The 17,973-nt window shown below is 36.4% G+C and overlaps 1 protein-coding gene across 2 annotated transcripts in view; it reads right to left on the bottom strand.

The window, feature by feature from the left end:
• RAB3C (RAB3C, member RAS oncogene family) overlaps positions 1–17,973 on the bottom strand; it is a 260,871-nt gene that overhangs the window by 108,430 nt on the left and 134,468 nt on the right. The window lies entirely within an intron of this gene.

Raw genomic sequence — 17,973 nt, 5'->3', positions numbered from 1 at the left:
TTTTAATCCAGTCCTCTTTTGATGGGCAGCATGGTTGTTTCCAGGTTCTTGCTATTGTGAACAATGCTGCGATAAACATACGTGTGCAGGTATCTTTTTTATAGAGTGATTTGTGTTCTTCAGGGTATATTCCCAGTAGGGGGATTGCAGGGTCATATGGAAGGTCAATTTTTAGAGCTTTTAATTTATTATGTCAGATTAGTTCAGGCTTACACCCACATTAAATCAGGACATCAAAAGGCATTGCCCTAGAATAAGAAGTCAGAAATCAGCACTGTCATGCAGTTTCTTCTGGAAATATCCAAATGTGCCCTTCTGTTATCCTCCTCAGGAATACAGTCCTCTTTGTCTCAAGCCTTGAGTGGCTGCAATTCTTTCGGGGTTGTTGTGTAAGTGATCAGAGAATGCTTGCCAGTTGATAACCTGTCAGCTGTCACCTCCAATTGCATGTCTGAAATTCAGCATCTTAAAACCAATCTGATTTTTTCCCACTCCACGCTCCCTTTTTTTGGTTCCTTGGTTTCCTTGCCCATGTTGCTTGGAATTAAAATTTACCTTGGACTGACAGAAAAGGTTTTATTGAATTGTGCAGAAAAAAAGAAGATCAAGAAAGCAAAACAGGAGGATTTCGATTTCGATTTAGCTCTCTGGATGTTGCTGGGTGACCCCAATATGGGAAGGGCATAAGGGGTTCAGTTTAAATACTAGATAGAACACTGTTTCTGTCATTTATTTCTTGTTCTTTGTGCATCAATTTCCTGTATTTCAAGAAGGCACATGGTATTAATAGATTGGACATGATATATATATGAACATTTATTTGTGGTTCTTTGTTGCTGTGGCTCTTTGTGGCTGGTATATTTCTGTGAATTTTTGTCCTGTCTATACTTGGTCTGAGGTAATTACCACTTTCAATGTGTGGAGAGTGGATGCTGCAACCAAAGGCATGTCTTCCTTACTAAATCGGCCCTGAGCTGTACACATATTCCTGCTGAGTATGACGTTGACCCTGATGTCTTTTCATTTTGGCAAGCATTTCTCTAACATCTAATATATGTAAGATGCCTGGGTTAGAAAAGCTGAATTATACCTAAAAATAAGACTCAGTTCCACAGTAAGGCGCTTACCCTTCTGACAATGATATCCTGATCACAATCATTATATTGTTTTGGTTACATCAATTATTTAGTGACAGTTTTCACAAAACCTCTGCTAATGACATGGCAGTATAATGATTTTATTGCAAAGCGTAAGTCTTAACCAGGGAGAAATACTGTTCAGTTTACTTCACATAACACAGAGATGAGAAGCAACCTTGCAAGTGCCAAAATCTAAACCTTTTGTGATGAAAAGCTTTCTAAAATGTTTACACTTCTCTTTTTAGTCAAAGAATCTCCCACCTCTACCTAACCCCAACTCCCGACCTCCAGTTCCTCCAGCCCCAAGGTGAAATGCAACATCTGACATCACCTCTACAAAAAAAAATTAAAATAAACCTTCCAAAGTTGAAATATTTAAAGGGCTGCAGTTTGCAGATGTGGGAAGACGAGGGTTCCGCCCACAAGCTGAGTGATTCTGTCCTTTGTGACCCCTTGTGCATAACTGTTCATCTGCCCTAGGGCAGCCATTTCATCCAGACACCACCAACCTAGAGAACTACTGCTTGTCTGCGGTTCTCTTGGTTCTGTTCTTGTCTCCTGTCACGTCTCTGGTGCTTATTGCCTTTGTGCCTTTTACAGATAAGGCCTGTCAATGAGGGTTTGCCTTTATTCCACTTCCTGTCGAAATAGCTGCAGAGCTAACTAAAAAAGGCATCTCTTTCCAGCTGGCTTCTGCTCTCCTCAAGGCTGAACTTTCTAGATGCTCTGGAGTTTCTTATTGCCTTGGAAGATACCAGGGGTATAGTGCAGGATTACTTCTGGATCTGAACAAGTTCAGGAGACCAGGAGGTTCTAGAAAACTGGGTTCTGGATAGCTGAGGGTTTACTCTATAAAAATGAGGGAAATTTACTAGGCATTTCAGAAAAGTAAATTTTAAGACATGACTGCTTCTTAATATCTATGATTCAGGAATCAGAAATAGCATGTGCCTCATTGAGATCTTTGTCCTTATTTTTTAAATTGTTTTGGTTTAATTCTTGTTTTTGAGGAGTCAGAGAAAGTTTATTCTATAGTTTAGCTAAAAGATGACATTACATAGAAAAAGATCAAATGGATAATCCCCCCTAGTTTCTTTCACACATTTAAAAATAAATGCAGGCTCCAGACAGGACACCCACCTTAGCAGATAATTATTTTCGTTCAGCAGTAAAACATTAAGCTTCAAATAATTAGTTGATTCAATGAATATTTATGAATCTTAGAGGAAGTTTAAACAGGCTCACAACAACCTTTTAACCATTTTTTCAATAACAATGTAGATTTTTTTTAAATGATCCTTTTTCATTCTTTAAGGTCTCTGTTAAAACTGACCCTGCCTGGGATCCTGAAATAATGGCTTTCATTCCAACTGTCATAAAGCATTTAGCCTAATTCCTTACAAGTAGTTGGATCATCAATAACTATTTTCAGATTGAGAGTGAATTTCCATAATTTAATCTTTTAGGCAAGCTGGTGTATGATTGCATTATTCAAATAACATACTCTATTTTAAACTGATGAATAAATCTGCATTTTAGGTAGATGAAAAGTAATAAAATTGAGCAAAGTAAAAGAATTTCAGATCTCTATACCTTCCTCCAAGGCTGTAATATCTCTTTTGTGTTTGGTACTTTACTTAATAGCTGGAGAAAGTCCATTGGCAATCAGATTACCACTTGTAATCAAGCCAAAAGTACAACTATTGAGAATTTCCATTGACTGAAATCCTTGATAATACATCATCAAACCTTAAAGGTAAGAGTTCAAGGTGAACTTATGCAAATGTTCAACACAGAATATGTCTTTTCCTTTGCAAATATCTTTTTCTGTAGTTGATTCAACGAGTTTTCTGCCCTGTGATTCTTGATCTATTTTGCACAAAGCAATCTGAGAATTTCTTTTAAAGGATATTCCTTTGGGACACAGTCCTGTTGGGAGTGTTCATGGTTGACTGTGTTCCTAAATACCTTATATATCATTTGAGGATGACATCTTGGTCTTTTCCAAGAGCTGAATTGCAGCTCTATTATGAAATTATAACAGTCATATCTTGTGAATTGGGGCCAGTGTTTCTTCTGGTAGGGGATACTGATTATTTGACAGATTCGTTGCCAAATATTTACAGAGTTCAGGAAATTGAAAATTGCTAAGTAAGTTCAATAAGTAATTTCAATAGGTAGTTATCTTAAATTTAGCTATGTGCCATAGTTTGAGTTAAAATTTTTTTGCATCTCTGTAATAATTTTATTAACAGTTTTAAAAAGTCTAGTGTCTTAAAAACAATTACATCTCCCCGAGTCAGAAAAAAATCATACTGAGTCTGAAAAGTTGATTTCTATATTTATCTTCACACTTTATTGCACTGACTCTGCCATTTTGTTTTGATGTATAGCTCGAAGGGCAGTGTCTGAGAGGCTTAAAGAAACAACAATTCTCTGACCTACATTTACATCATTAATTCATAGCTTTATCTAAAAATACTAAAACAGCAGGTTTAATTCAGCATTCTGAAAAACAATTAAATACTGTATTTTATCAAATAAAATGTCAAGTCAGTCCTTATAAATTCTTCATTTTTGAAATATAACTAACATGACTAGAAGTCATTACTATTAAGCAGTTGTTTTATGACTTCAATGTACTTTCAAAAATGGACTTCAGCCATATGACAACAGAGATCACATACATCTCTTGTATATAACATGCAGGTGTTATCCTGCCAGGCTTTTTAAAGCCAGGAAATCTGTCTCCCTCTCCCCCGCATACCACTATTCATAGCTTCTGTCCAGACCTGTTGCGTTAATCTATCTAATGTTCTGTTTCCTTACCTATTCTCAGCCTCCCTGACTTAGACCCATGATTGCTCTTCAGTGAGCTGCTTTGCTAGATGTGACTCATGTTTGACTCCACTTCAATCATTCAACATGTTTATTGTGTGCCTACTATGTGTCTTAAAGCACTGTTCTGGTACTGGGGAAATTCACACAAAACTAACCACTTTGAATTTTTTTTAATAATCATCAGTTAACAAAACAGACCCTTCTCAATTCTACCTTTGGATTCCTGTTTCAATTCTGATGAATAAAATTCAGACCTTTTTTCCCCTTTTTAATTTTTATTTTTATCAGTACAATACCTTTCCCAATTAACTTAATTTACATCTTTCAAAATAAATTTCAAACAAAGAAATAAGGTACAATAAACTACATACGGTGAAAAGTGAAAAATCTGCAATCTGATTAAGAAGACTCTACTGACAGAGAATAATTTCCATGTATATTGAAAGAATCTAGAGTAAAATCTTATACTCAGTAGTTTTCAAGAGAGTCAGAGACTTCATTTCTTTTCTTCTTTTTCAAAACCTTTTAAATCTGAGTTTCATGTTTTCTAATAAATATTTCTTAGAGTGTCTATATCAATTATATATCAACTCTCCCTCAGCTCATTCTTAAACAGAGTTACTGACATGCAAAGAAATGGTCCAAGGCCAGGCAATGATTCAATTCAACATATAGATCATGCATTTATTTTCCAGAGTATTAAAGAGAATTAAAAAGACTAATGAGATCAATGCTCTTAAAGCACTCACAATAATAAGTAAGAAGTACCATTGATATATCTTACGATTTTCTTATTTTCTATACCTCTCAATTCTTTCTTTTTCATTTTATCTGTTTTTAAACTTTTGGCTTTTGGGAATTGGTCCCTTGCCAAGAGTTAGCACTGCATTAAGTTAAGGATAAGAAAGACTAACATTAAGAAGCCTGTCCTGTCATGTATAAAACTGCATTATAAAGCACTAAAGTTGTCAAATTGTATGATAAAGATTAAAAATAGGAAACTAGAATGATAAAACTGAATGTCACCAAGCCATAAGTTAATAAATCATAATACAGTATGAAATAAGATAATGGACAAATAAGTAATGACTAAACAGAGGTTAATGATTAAAATAATTTATGCTATCATGTACAACTATAAATTCTAGATAGACAAAAATGATTTTTTAAAAACGCTGAAACTTTGTAAAGTTAGAATGAGAACTAAAGCATGATTACTGAAGTAAAATAATACATGATTAACAAGGTTAATCACAGAAAACTTTGTTCAGCAATAGGCTAAAACTAAAATAATGGAAAGTTATTCCTGATGAATATAAAAACGTTAATATTACAAGCTATTATAGTTACATAAAAAGCAGTATCCTATCTTCACTGTATAAATAGTTAAAACTTGTAAATAGTGATTCATATACTTTGATAAACCACATATTTATTTTGCAAAGCCTAATTCAATGTCAACTTCTCTCTGAAGCCTTGTCTTTCTGCTTTGAGGAAAGTTACCACTATTCTCTACTTGCTCCTAAAGACCTATTCATACTGTTGTAACATTTTTAAAATTGTATTCCCTTGTAATTTGTCCTTCATATGTCTGTTCCTTTTGTGAATTCATCAGCTAATCATTTTGCTATTCCCAAGGTCTAACTGAATGTGTGCTCCACGTAATGAGTGCTAGATAAATGTTAAATGAAATGAAAATTCACACAAAACTAACCACTTTGAATTTTTTTTAATAATCATGATTCCTCAATATGAGGACTTGTCCAAACACTATGAAAGAAAGATGGAGAAGGGCAAGATATAAGACTGCATAGTCTGAACTACTGCTTCTGGAGATGACAGAATGAAAAGCGAATAGGTGCAAAGTAAAATTCAACTTTTGAGGTATACTAGGAGTGAGGCCATTTTCTGGAACAAGGAAGCCTATGGCTCAGACATGATAGAAGTATACTCCTTGTGCACAAAAATGTTTCTGATTGATGGGGTGGGGAGAAGATCTCTTTTTAGGGATGGTTCTAGAAACCTAGATTTCTTCCATTTTCTGGCTTTACCATCTTCACCATATGACCATTAAAAGAAGAAAACAGGAATGGAGAAAGCAAATTCACTTTTTTAACCACCATGGTCTGGAAGTAAGGCATACTTAGTTTGGCTGGCATTCCCCGGCCCACTTGTGTGCAAGAAAAGTTTGAAAATGTAGCCCCTGACTGCAACTACTTCCCAGTAACTATATTATAGAAGATGGGGGTGGGGTGTGGGGAGGGGATAAATGTGATGAAGAATTCGACATCTCTACTTCATAATGATTTAATGTACCTTCTTTTAGGTTCATCCTAAATGAATATCCAACACATATTATTTCATATACATGTAAACTCTGAAAGATACATACACAGGCACACACACACCTTAAGAATCGTTGAGAAATATAAGGTTGGGGCTACAAGCAAGCCAATAAAATTAGAGATATGGTTGTTCCCCAAGTTAGAGAGTTGACTAGTCTTATTTGTCCCCCAATTCAATCATTTCACTTTATGGCAATTGTTCTCAGACTTTCTGAAATAATTACTGTATTGTACACTATGAATCTGACACTATGCTAGACAATAGCAACACGCAAAAATGAGGCAGGGTTCTTATGACCTAATGGGAATTCTCATCCTAGTAAAGAGAAAGACATAAAAGCAGGTATGTAATTATAATACCAAATATAAACACTATGGGAAAATATGCACAGATTTTAAGCTTAAAAGAGTTAATTATCACACTCTTATTTAACATAGTACTGGAAGTCCTAGCCAGGGCAATCAGGCAAGAGAAAGAAATAGAAGATATCCAAAAAGGAAAAGAGAAAGTTAAATTATCTTTCTTTGCAGAAGATATGATTCTACACCTAGAATATCCAAACAAATCCACCAAAAAACTACTACCACTGATAAAGAACTTCAGTATAGTCTCAGGATACAAAATTAATGCTCAACCATCAGTTATATTTTTATACACCAACAATAAAAAGGGTGAGAACAAAATAAAAAGCACAAATAACAACAGAAAACAAATAAATAAAACATCTCAGAATACATCTAGCCAAAGAGGTAAAAGATCTCTACAATGAGAACAACAGAACAGTGCTGAAAGAAATCAAAGATAACCCCTCCCCCAACGTGGGGAGGTAAATCTTTTCTCTCCCTTTTCTTTCTCTCTCTAATTTACTTTTATTTTTATTTATTTATTTATTTATGTTTTTGAGTTGGAGTCTCACTCTGCCGCTCAGACTGGAGAGCAGTGGCCACTCCCGGCCACCGCAGCCTCGACCTGCTGGGCTCCAGCTATCCTTCTGCCTCAGTCTTCCGAGTAGCTGGAACTACAGGTGCGTGCTACCACACCCGGCTAATTTTTTTATTTATTGTAGAGATGAGGTCTCGCCAAGTTGCCCAGAGGCAATCCACTCACCTCAGCCTCCCAAAGCACGGGATTACAGGTTGAGTCACTGAGCCTGGCTTCTAATTTACTTTTAAATAAACTTTTCTTTCTTCACCAAAAAAAAGAAAAAGAAAAAGAAAAAGAAATCAAAGATTACACAAACAAATGGAAAAACCTTCTATGCTCATGTATTGAAAGAATAAATATTGCTAAAATGTTCATACTGCCTAAAGCAATCTACAGATTCAACTCAACTTCTATTAAATGATCAGCACCATTTTTCTCAGATCTAGAAAAGAAGCCAAAAAGAGCCCAAATAGTCAAAACAATCCTAAGCAAAAAGAACAAAGTCAGAGGCATCACACTGCCAGACTTCAAACTTTACTACAAGGTTACAGAAACTAAAACAGCGTGGTGCTGATACAAAAATAGACACATAAACCAATGGAACAGAACAGAGAACCTAGAAATAAAACCATTGACCTACAACCAACTTATTTTTGACAAACTTGACAAAAATAAACATTAGGGAAAGGACAACCTATTCAGCAAATGATGCTGGGAAAACTGCCTAATCATCTGCAGAAGAATATAGCTGGATTAATTAATTCAAGATTAATTAATGACTTAAACATAAGACCCCAAACTATAAAAATCCTAGAAGAAAGTCTAGAAAACGTTCTCCTAGACATGGGCCTAGACAATCAATTCATGACTAAGTCCTCAAAAGCAAATGAAGCAAAAACCAAATTTGACAAATGAAACCTAATTAAACCGAAAAGCTTCTGAACAGCAAAAAACCCATCAATGCTGTAAAAAGACAGCTCACAGAATGGGAAAAAATATTTGCAAACTATGTATCCAGCAAAGGCCTAATATCCAGAATTTATAAGGAACTCAAATGAATTGACAGCAAAAATCAAATAACCTCATTAAAAAAGTGGGCAGCCTGAGCCCGCGGATTCGAGACCCGCCTGGGCAGCAAGACCTCATCTCTACAATAATTCAAAAAATCAGCCGGGCGTGGTAGCGCATGCCTATAATTCCGGCTACTTGGAAGGCTGAGGCGGAAGGATTGCCGGAGCCCAGCAGGTCGAGGCTGCGGTGGCCGGGAGTGGCCACTGCCCTCCAATCTGGGTAACAGAGTGAGACTCCAACTCAAAAAAAAAAAAAAAAAAAAGTGGGCAAAGGACATGGACAGACACTTCTCAAAGGAAGACACAACTAGCCAATAAAACTATTAAAAAATGCTCAACATCACCAAAATCAGAGAAATGCAAAAAAGACTACACTAAGATACCAAAATTAGCCAGCCGTGGTGGCACATGCCTGTGGTTCCAGCTACTTGGAAGGCTGAGGTAGAAGGATCACCTGAGCCCAGCAGGTTGAATCTGTAGTAGCTGTGCCACCACACTCCGGTTTGTGTAACAGAGTGAGACGCCTACTTAAAAAAAAGAAATTCAAAAAATAACAGATGTTGGCAAAGTTGCAGAGAAAGGGAACATTCATACATTGTTGGTTGGTGTGAATGTAAGCTAGTTCAGCCCCTATGGGAAACAGTTTGGAGATAAAAATTAAAAACAGACTTATCATTCAACCCAGCAATCCCACTACTGAGTATATTCCCAAAGGAACATAAATTGTTCTACTAAAAAAGGTACCTACACTCATATGTTTATCGAAGTACTCTTCACAATAGCAAAAACGTAGATCCAACCTAGGTGGCCATCAACAGTGGACTGGCTAAGGCAATTGTGGTACCTATATGCCATAGAATACTACACAGCAATAAAGAATGAAATCATGTCCTTATGCAGCAACAGGGCTGTAGCTGGAGGCCATCATTTCAAGATAACTATCACAGAAACAGAAAACTCAATATTGCACATTCTCACTTATAAATGGAGCTAAACACTGGGTACCCAGGGGCATAAGGATTGGGAAAAAAAGACACCAGGATCTCCTATAGCAGGGAGGAAGGGAGCAAGGCAAGAGTTGACAAAATACCCATCAGGTACCATGCTCTCCACCTGGGGAGGAGGGGCGCTCAGTAGAAGCCTAAACTTCACCATCACCCGATATACCTACATAACAAATCTGTACACATACTCTTTGAATCGAAAATAAATTGATACAATTTTGAAAAGAATTATCTTTCTTGTTCTCAGTGTTTTCCCAGTATTCTTTCTGGATTGATAGATTGTTTCACCTTTGAAATTCTGGATCATGTGGAATAGTGACATACCTTTTAAGAATTCTGTCATCTCTATTGTGTTAACAGGAATGAGGGTAGAAGTAGAGAAGATGGCAGAAAGGTTCTCCATTTCCCTGGCATATTTTGCTATTATTGCTCCATTCTGTCACTCATATAGCAGATCATCATGGCCACATGCTGTAGCAGTGTAGTCTTTTTTTCATTTTTCCCCAAAGATGACCCTAAATGTACTATTTAATGCCTAAAGGAATTAAAGGGTTTATGTAACAAGGTGGGGGCGGGTGAGTTGAACATAAGCAATATCAAATCTCACTTAGAATAATTTAAGCCCTAGGACTTTTTTAAAGGCCTTGATTGTAATACTTGCTATTATCTAAAATAAGTATTCACTGACTACTTGCCAAGTGGGCTGGACTTGGTGGCTCAAGCCTGTAATCCCAGCATTTTGGGAGGCAGGTGAGGGGATTGCCTGAGCCCACAGGTTCAAGAACAACCTGGGCAACTAGGTGAGAACTTCTCTCTACAATAAATCAAAAAATTGGCCAGGCGTGGTACCATGCACCTGTAGTTCCAGCTACTTGGAAGGCTAAGGCGGAAGGAACACCAGAGCCCAGCAGGTCAATGCTGGGGTGGCTGTCAGCGTGCCACTGCACTCCAGCCTCAGCGATAGAGTGAGACTCCAACTCAAAAATAAAAAATAAAAAAATTGCAAAGTAAATGACTTAGTGCTGAGTATTGTTAGATATATATAGATTTTATTTATAGATTTTATTTTACTTTGTTATCCCAAGCTAAATAATTTTGTAATTCTTTTGATAAATAAAAATAATATTGAAATAAAGAGTCAGTTAACATGTATACAAAGAGAGACAGAGAGAAATTATAACATAGGTAGTTTGGTGCACTGGTAGGGATACCAATAGACACATATTATGCCATTTTCTTTGTGATAGTTTCCAGTCACTGACTTTGTAAGCTCACATCTTTTGCCAGAAATAATAAATATTTTGACTAAATAATAGCATGGTTTTGGTTACCATCTGTGACCTCCAGAAAATAGGAGAGGCAGATGGCAGAAAGAAGTAAAAGGGATATTTAATAGAGACATGTTAGAATGTGAGTGCTCTCAAAAATTTTTTACTATACTCAGGTTGTCTATATGTCTCTAAGAAGTAGGGTAACCAAATAAAATATAGGACACCACATTATGTTTGAATTTCAGATAAACTATAAATAACTTTTTAGTATGTCAGTCCCAAATATCTCGTAGGAATACTTTACTAAAGATTTATTCATTATTTATCTAAAATGCACATTTAACTGTACAGTTTATCTTTTTATTTGCCACATCTAGCAATCTTACTAAACATTCTATCAAATAACCTTCAAATATTATCATCATCTATGTTTATTGTTGCCTAAAAATTTTATTAAAAAGATGTGGCCAGAAACAATGTTAGGAAAAAAATGTAGAGGGTTTTATTGTTAGTGCCGGATCAGGAGAAGCTGTCTCTACTTAGGCATGTTTTAGCTAGTCCCTGACAGACTAGCTACAAGGAGGAATGAGAGGACTTGAAGTTTCTATCAAAATAATTAAGAATGTTAAAAGTGTATTGCTTCAGTCCCCGTTTCCATTGACTTCCAGCCTGCTTGTATGTTTCTCCTGATAGACAACTTAGCTATCAAGTTCAAGAAAGCAATCGAGCAGTTTTCTGATCTAGAAACAAGCATCAATGAAATAAACATCAACAGTAATTATTAAAATAATAAATATCTTTACATTTGCAGAGTGTTGCAGTTTTAATATTTTTTAGAATCTGCTAGCATATTTGATTTCCAAAACAACTTTGTGGAACTCTTCTCTATTTCAGAAAGATATACATGGTGATTTTTGATTTAAAGAAAAAAACCACACATGTAAATTCCCTCTGCAGCTGCAGAGGTAGCAAGAAACAAATAATGCTTTTCAATCTAGCTGTCAAACATGTACTTTATGGATGAGTTAATTATTATGCAAGATAAAACTGAATCACATCGATGTGTAGTGGCTGCTAATGAGAAGTCATAAATCAAAGTCCTTAATGTTAAGCTCAAGCTACCACATGTAGCTCTCTTAAACTATCACAAGGATAGCTACGTGTGTGTGCATATATGTGGAAGACCCTCTCTGTTAGCTGCTTCCTGATTCTCAGTTAAAATATTCAGCATATCACCCATCCTCTGTCCCCTGAGTGATGTCTTTGTTTTCCTTAAGTCCCATGCATAGCAGAGCTCTTTGGAAAGGTGATGGAAAGGGTGTGCTGTCTGAGAATGCACAAAATAATGCTGGCTCTATGTGTTTACTCCCTGACAGACTAGCTACAAGGAGGTCCCTGATTTGCCTAGAAAAAGAGTACATTTTTTGCTTTGCTTTGTTGCTTTCTTTCTTTTTTCTAACCTCGGCAAGGAACAAAAAAACCCTTCTGTTTATATTCATCATAAATCCTTCAGAAATTGACAACTACTTTGAGGATATAAAACTCTCCTTTTTAAAGTGCAAATGTTCCCATCTACCTTATCAAATCAATTATCAACTTACACATTCTGTGAATTGTTTTAATCTGATTAGTCTCTGGAAAGTATCAAAGCAATCAGTTAAAGAGAGCTATTTAGATAGGGAGAAAACCCTAGAGAAGCAGAAGTTATGCAGGGTAGGATTGGGCATGGGCATTTGCCTCATTCATTCATCAGCTGAGTATTAACTGAGTGCCTACCAAGTATAAGGTTCTTTGAGATATCCTTGGGTAATATAGAGACAAATCTAACTCATATGCATCTTTCAAGAACTTTATAGCAAGGTAGAATGAAAAAGTAAACAATGGTAATAAATGTTGAAATAAAATAAGTACTTCTAAGATAAACAGGGGACAGTACTGAGGGATCCCTAAAATGGCAACAGATCCTGAGCAGGAGGACACGAGGAAGAAAAGGCAGCTGGCATTTAATAGATACCTGCCTCATGGCTGGCCTAAGTGATGACTTTATCCCCATTATCAAGAAGGGGGAATGTATTTGAGATCAGTTTTAGAGGAAGAGGAGGACTATAGAAATCAGCAATGGAAGAATAGAAGTAGCAAAGAGTACTGCACACTTTAGAAACAGCTCGTGGTCTGGTGTGGTTGGGGTGAAGACAGGGGTTATTATACCCCATCTACTTTCTGAACAGTTTGCCTGGGGGCTCTAAAAATCAAAAGGTGAATGAAAGTCCTGGCAACACAAGAAAAGTGAGAGAGAAGGCGAGGATTGAGGGGTCAAAAGACAATCCAAGGGGCAAAGGTTGATTTTGTAATAGTGGCCGATTACCAGGGCCCCACATGTTTCTTTTTCCCTGAAAGACTAGGGGAAATCTGAGAGAAAGCAATATAACTCATTTTGGTATTTTCTGCAGTGATTGTCATATCAAAATACTTCAACTTCCAAAAAAAACAAACCCTTACCAGTTGAATAGAATCTGGTGTGCTATCTTCAGCCTACACTTCACATCGAAATTTTTTTAAAAAACCATAGGACCCAGTGGGGTGGGAGGCAAAAAAAAAAAATAAAAACAAAACTACAATGTTGGAAAAGCCACAAATTTGACCATTCTTCTATTTCAGTTCAGAAGTTTCCAAAGTTCAGAGATTCTGGACATAGAAAAATGTAGTCAGAAGAAAGAAACCAGAGAAAAATGAAACTAGGAGGAGGCACAACACATACCTGTTGTCCAATTTCAAATGAGCTTCCCAGGTGCTGCTGATCTTATGGGAATCCTGTCCTAGACTGAATTAGCTGGAGATGCCATATGCTGCCAATGAATCATGTGACTACTGCATGTGTGTAGATGTATTTACTTCAGGCCTGCAGAGGGCTTTTCCTTATTAGCCCTTCGTCATCTACTGTTAATAAGATGGTCAGTGTGTCCCGGGAACCCTTGCATGGGTAGCACTGATGACAGATCTTTGAAAAAAACAACTTTCTTCTCATCATTGCATCTGTTACCCTTCCAGGGGAAACTACTTGATTTAACTCGTGGGTTCAAGCTTATCTTTCTCATGTTGGGAGAAAGTCTAGAACAAGTTCCTGCCTCAGAAAGCCCCAGGACCTGTCCTTGCAGATGATGACCAGTACTTGTTATCTGAATTCTGCCGGTCCAAACACTTTGTTTTAAATTTCTGATTCACGCCTAGACTCTATACCATGTCTATCTGAATCAAAGAATTTCTGAAAAAAGAAGAAAACTGGCAAACAGCATTAAGATTCCGACCAAATGTTAATGTATTGGCTATAGAAGTAGGGGCATAAACAATAATTCTGCAAAATCTAATTGTATGAAAGGTTAAAAATCTATGTAAAATATGTTTGTGTATTTTCCCAAAATGTATTACTAATACCCTACATGAAAGTTCAATTCCAATAATACATGACCAAAAAATTGCCTTGGGAAAAGCTCTCATTTTTCAATGTGACCTTACGTTATAATCACTTGGAGAGATTTTTTTTTTTTTAAATCCTGATGCTGGGGTCACAATAGCAGTGACTGTGACTGATTTGTCACAGAGGATAAATGTGCCTTTAAAAGAGCTCCAAGTGATTCGAATATGCAATCTGGACTGAGAACTACTATCTGGACAAATAAAAATAAAAAATAAAAAAGCTCTTTACTGCCTATACTATGCCAGGTCCATTCAATTTTTCTCTTCTATTCCTCATGGCCATCTTATAAGTTAGAGATTCTTCCCCAGTTTTTAAGATGATCAATTAAGGCTGAGAAAAGTTAAGTACTGTCAAATTTCCAAGGTTACACGGTATTTGGGTCTGTTAGATTTCTCTAACTATGATGCCAGGGACTTCAATTAACGGTTTGCAAAGCCTTCATGGCTCTCCTCACCAGACTCAGAATTCCCAGTCTGGTGCCTCTTTTCCTTCTCAAAATGGAGTTTTAATTAATAACCCTGCTCTCACATGGACTCCTTTCTTTCTGTCTTTTTCATTCCCTCACCAGATCCTTATCTCTGTTGGTTCTAAATTGAGAGAATTTTATTTTTAAAGGATTTTTCCTCCCAGCTTAAGGAAATTTTTCTTACAATAAGCTGTCCTATCAGCTACATAAATGAAGTCATATTTGGTACTTTTCAATGCATATTATAAGGTCATAGAACATCAATTCAGAAAAGACTCATCTCCAGAATATAAAATATGAAGGCAAAGATTTACATAAATTACCATATTAATATACATATTTTAAATTCACAGTTTATCAAAAACAGGATGATAAGGAAATAATTTAAATGGCAACAAAGCATCCATGTTTTCAAGTTGCTTACATATTTGGTATGCAATTAAAAAGTGCTGAATTTGGAGCTGGGGTACAGCTAGTTTTTCTTATACTTAACCCCTTAAATGCCAGGTAGCAAATCTATCTAAAATGTCATGATTAGAATCAAGGCCTGTGACATTCAATGAGTGTGTGAAATTGAGGAAAGGCGTTTGATTAGAAATAGAGTTATAAATAGGAAAGGAGGTCAAAATATTCGTTGTTCTACTATTTGCTTAGAAAAAAGAACACTTTGACATTTTGACAAGGGCATTTTGATGAGGGCTATATCAAAATGGCCCTGTCATACTGGCCTTAATACTACGTTTCGCTTCAGTGGCAATGAAGCCACTGATGTGAATAGCAAAAATTGGAAAGTCAACAAGGGCAGAAGTGGGAAGGAATATCGAGGGTATAGTGTGATGCAAATAAGAGTGTTAAGAGGGCTGGGGAGACTGGGTAGTCAGTGGCTACAACTGGTGTGCACCAGCTTTTTTTTTTTTTTTTTTTTGTCAGCTTTATAGAACTCCTTTATGGGATTGTTTGGGCAGTCTTCTACTGTTCTTACACAAAGATGCTGGAAAACAACATCAGAAACTCTGTATTTAACTTGTTCTTTTTTAACATCTAGTTTTCTGTGAGTGTTTTATAATGTGCACTGTAGACAGACATAGCAATATGTGATTGTTGTTTATAAATAAATGATTGTTAATTATTGTATAACAGAGAATTTGGCTAGCCTTTGTTCCCTGTCCCTGGGAGGTAATCTCTAAGCCCTTAGTTTTCCAAGTGACTGGAGTGTCTTTGTTTATCATGGTGGGGCCCGTAGAGCACAGCTGATAGTTTATGAGATGACTCAGGATGGCGGCAGGCTAGCTGGTTGGAACTTTGAGTCATGTGGCATCAGGTCCACCTCCCAGGAGGGAAGGTGAGTTGAAATTGAGTTCAATCATTTGGGCAATGATTCAGTCAATCATGCCTATGTAATGAACCCCCAATAAAACTTCTGAATATCAAAGCTTGGAGAAACTTCCCTGCTTGTATGATCTATACATAATTGTCACACATCAGTGTGCCAGGAAGGTAACATGTCCCTGAGGATGTCAGAAGCTTTTTGTTCAGAACTCTTCCAGATCTCAACCTGTGCATCTTTCTTTGTGGCCGGCTCTCATTTATATATTTTTGTTCTAATGAAATTGTAGCCACACTATAGTGCTTTCCTGGGTTCTGTGAGTCATTCTAGTGGATTATTGAGCCTAAGTGTGGTCACGGAAAACCCTAAATTTGTTCCCAGCTGGTCAGAAGTAGGTTGGCCCTGTGGACACCCCAACTTGCAGCTGATGTCTGAAGTGAGGCTAATCTTGTAGAGGACTGTGCTCTTACTTCGAGTTTGATTAACTTTATGCTGATATATATTTGGATGACTACTCAAAAAGTTGTAATTGCTAAAGGTATGTGGTTAAAAAAATTTAGAAACTGCCCAGAAAGCCATTCAGATCTTGTGATATCTCTTCCCTCTCCTGCCTTCCACTAGTTATTACTTTTAATATGCTATGGAAGAAAAAACTATTTAAAAAACTCATTTGATATTTATAAATAAAAATTAGGTTATAGGATACAATAGTCTTTAAATGAGCACTGAGTGTTATTCTCTGAGTAGAGAACATGAGATTGAGGCCATGGAAATCGTGACACATGCTTGGGTTGCTTGTAAGTTCTTTTACCTCTTCTATAGTTCTTGCTCTTGCTTTAAAATTGATGGTCTAGAAAAAGAAAAGTATGTGAGGATACTTAATATGGGTTCCATCTAAAATTAATTGAATCAGATATCATATGCTATGACCTATTTTCTCTGGTGATCTCCCACGACTGATGCTGTTTTTATAATTTTGTCTTTTGAGTAATTTCCTTTAATGTCTCTTTAATTTTTGTTTGTAAGCAGTGGGTGTGTAGGGGGGTTGGTTTCCAACTGATAATTAGGTTAATTATCTTAATTTACTGAACTTCAAAGACAAACGACCAAGTCTACCCAAACAGTAAATAAAGAAGGCTCCAGAATTCTCCAGCTGGAGCAGAGATCTCCATTCTAAACAAATAGTGTCTGTGCTCTTAACCTCAAGTTTGGTTAACTTTGAGTTGATATATATTTGGATGAAAATAGGTAGAGAATAGACTGGTTGTATCAATTTAGACTTAGAAGATTTGGTCTTTCTACTCATTTCACAATGCAGTAACTAAGCGTGTATTTACCTGCTGATTGGGCAAACAGAAAATGAAGGCCAGTAGTATGTATCATGAAGTACTAACCACATTGATTGAGGTTAGAAAGCTGACTTGATGGAGATTATATTCATGATTAACCCAAAAATACTTGTAAATTTCAATTATGTCACAAATGTAACTGTTCATTTTAGAGCCTAAAATTCTATTTTCTAAACAGAATTATCAATAATCTCCCACATTTGTTTTAAAACAATAACTAATAATGCCATCCAGAACCCAAGCTGAAAATCTAAGATGGGAAAATTGGCTTTTATCACAACTTCTTCTTGAGGAGTTTGTGACAGGTATAATTACTGTCCTTCAAGACAAATCTACCCCTAAAGGCAAGTAACTAATTTCAAGGAAAAGAAGGTATATTGCAATAGACAGAGATCAAGAAATTCTGTTAGAAAATACTGGTATTTGCAATAAATATTGCGACAAAAAATTGCACATTAAGAGCTGCCGTGGAGTATATTTTCAGAGTGCAAGTAAAGCAGTACAAATAGCAATCATATTTACATAATACCCTTTATTCAAGCACCCAAGTCTTTTATTTAATCTTTAAATTCCCTATGTAGCCTGACTGGGTAAGGTTGAGTCTACTATAATTTAGTTTCTAGTCTGCACACTAGTGTCAATATTTATGAAATATTACCACTTCCAAAGTACAGTTGAGGTTAGCCAGACACCAACACACGAAGTCATAGAGGACGAGTATCTCTCTGTATTCCCTTAGCTGCTTCTGTACACATAATCAG

The sequence above is a fragment of the Carlito syrichta genome, unplaced genomic scaffold (genome assembly GCF_000164805.1).
Source record: "Carlito syrichta isolate Samal-C Ts95f unplaced genomic scaffold, Tarsius_syrichta-2.0.1 Scaffold304160, whole genome shotgun sequence".
In the NCBI taxonomy this organism is placed as follows: Eukaryota; Metazoa; Chordata; class Mammalia; order Primates; family Tarsiidae; genus Carlito; species Carlito syrichta.
The sequence above is the reverse complement of the archived record's forward strand: the minus strand, read 5'-3'. Positions and strand labels throughout refer to the sequence as shown.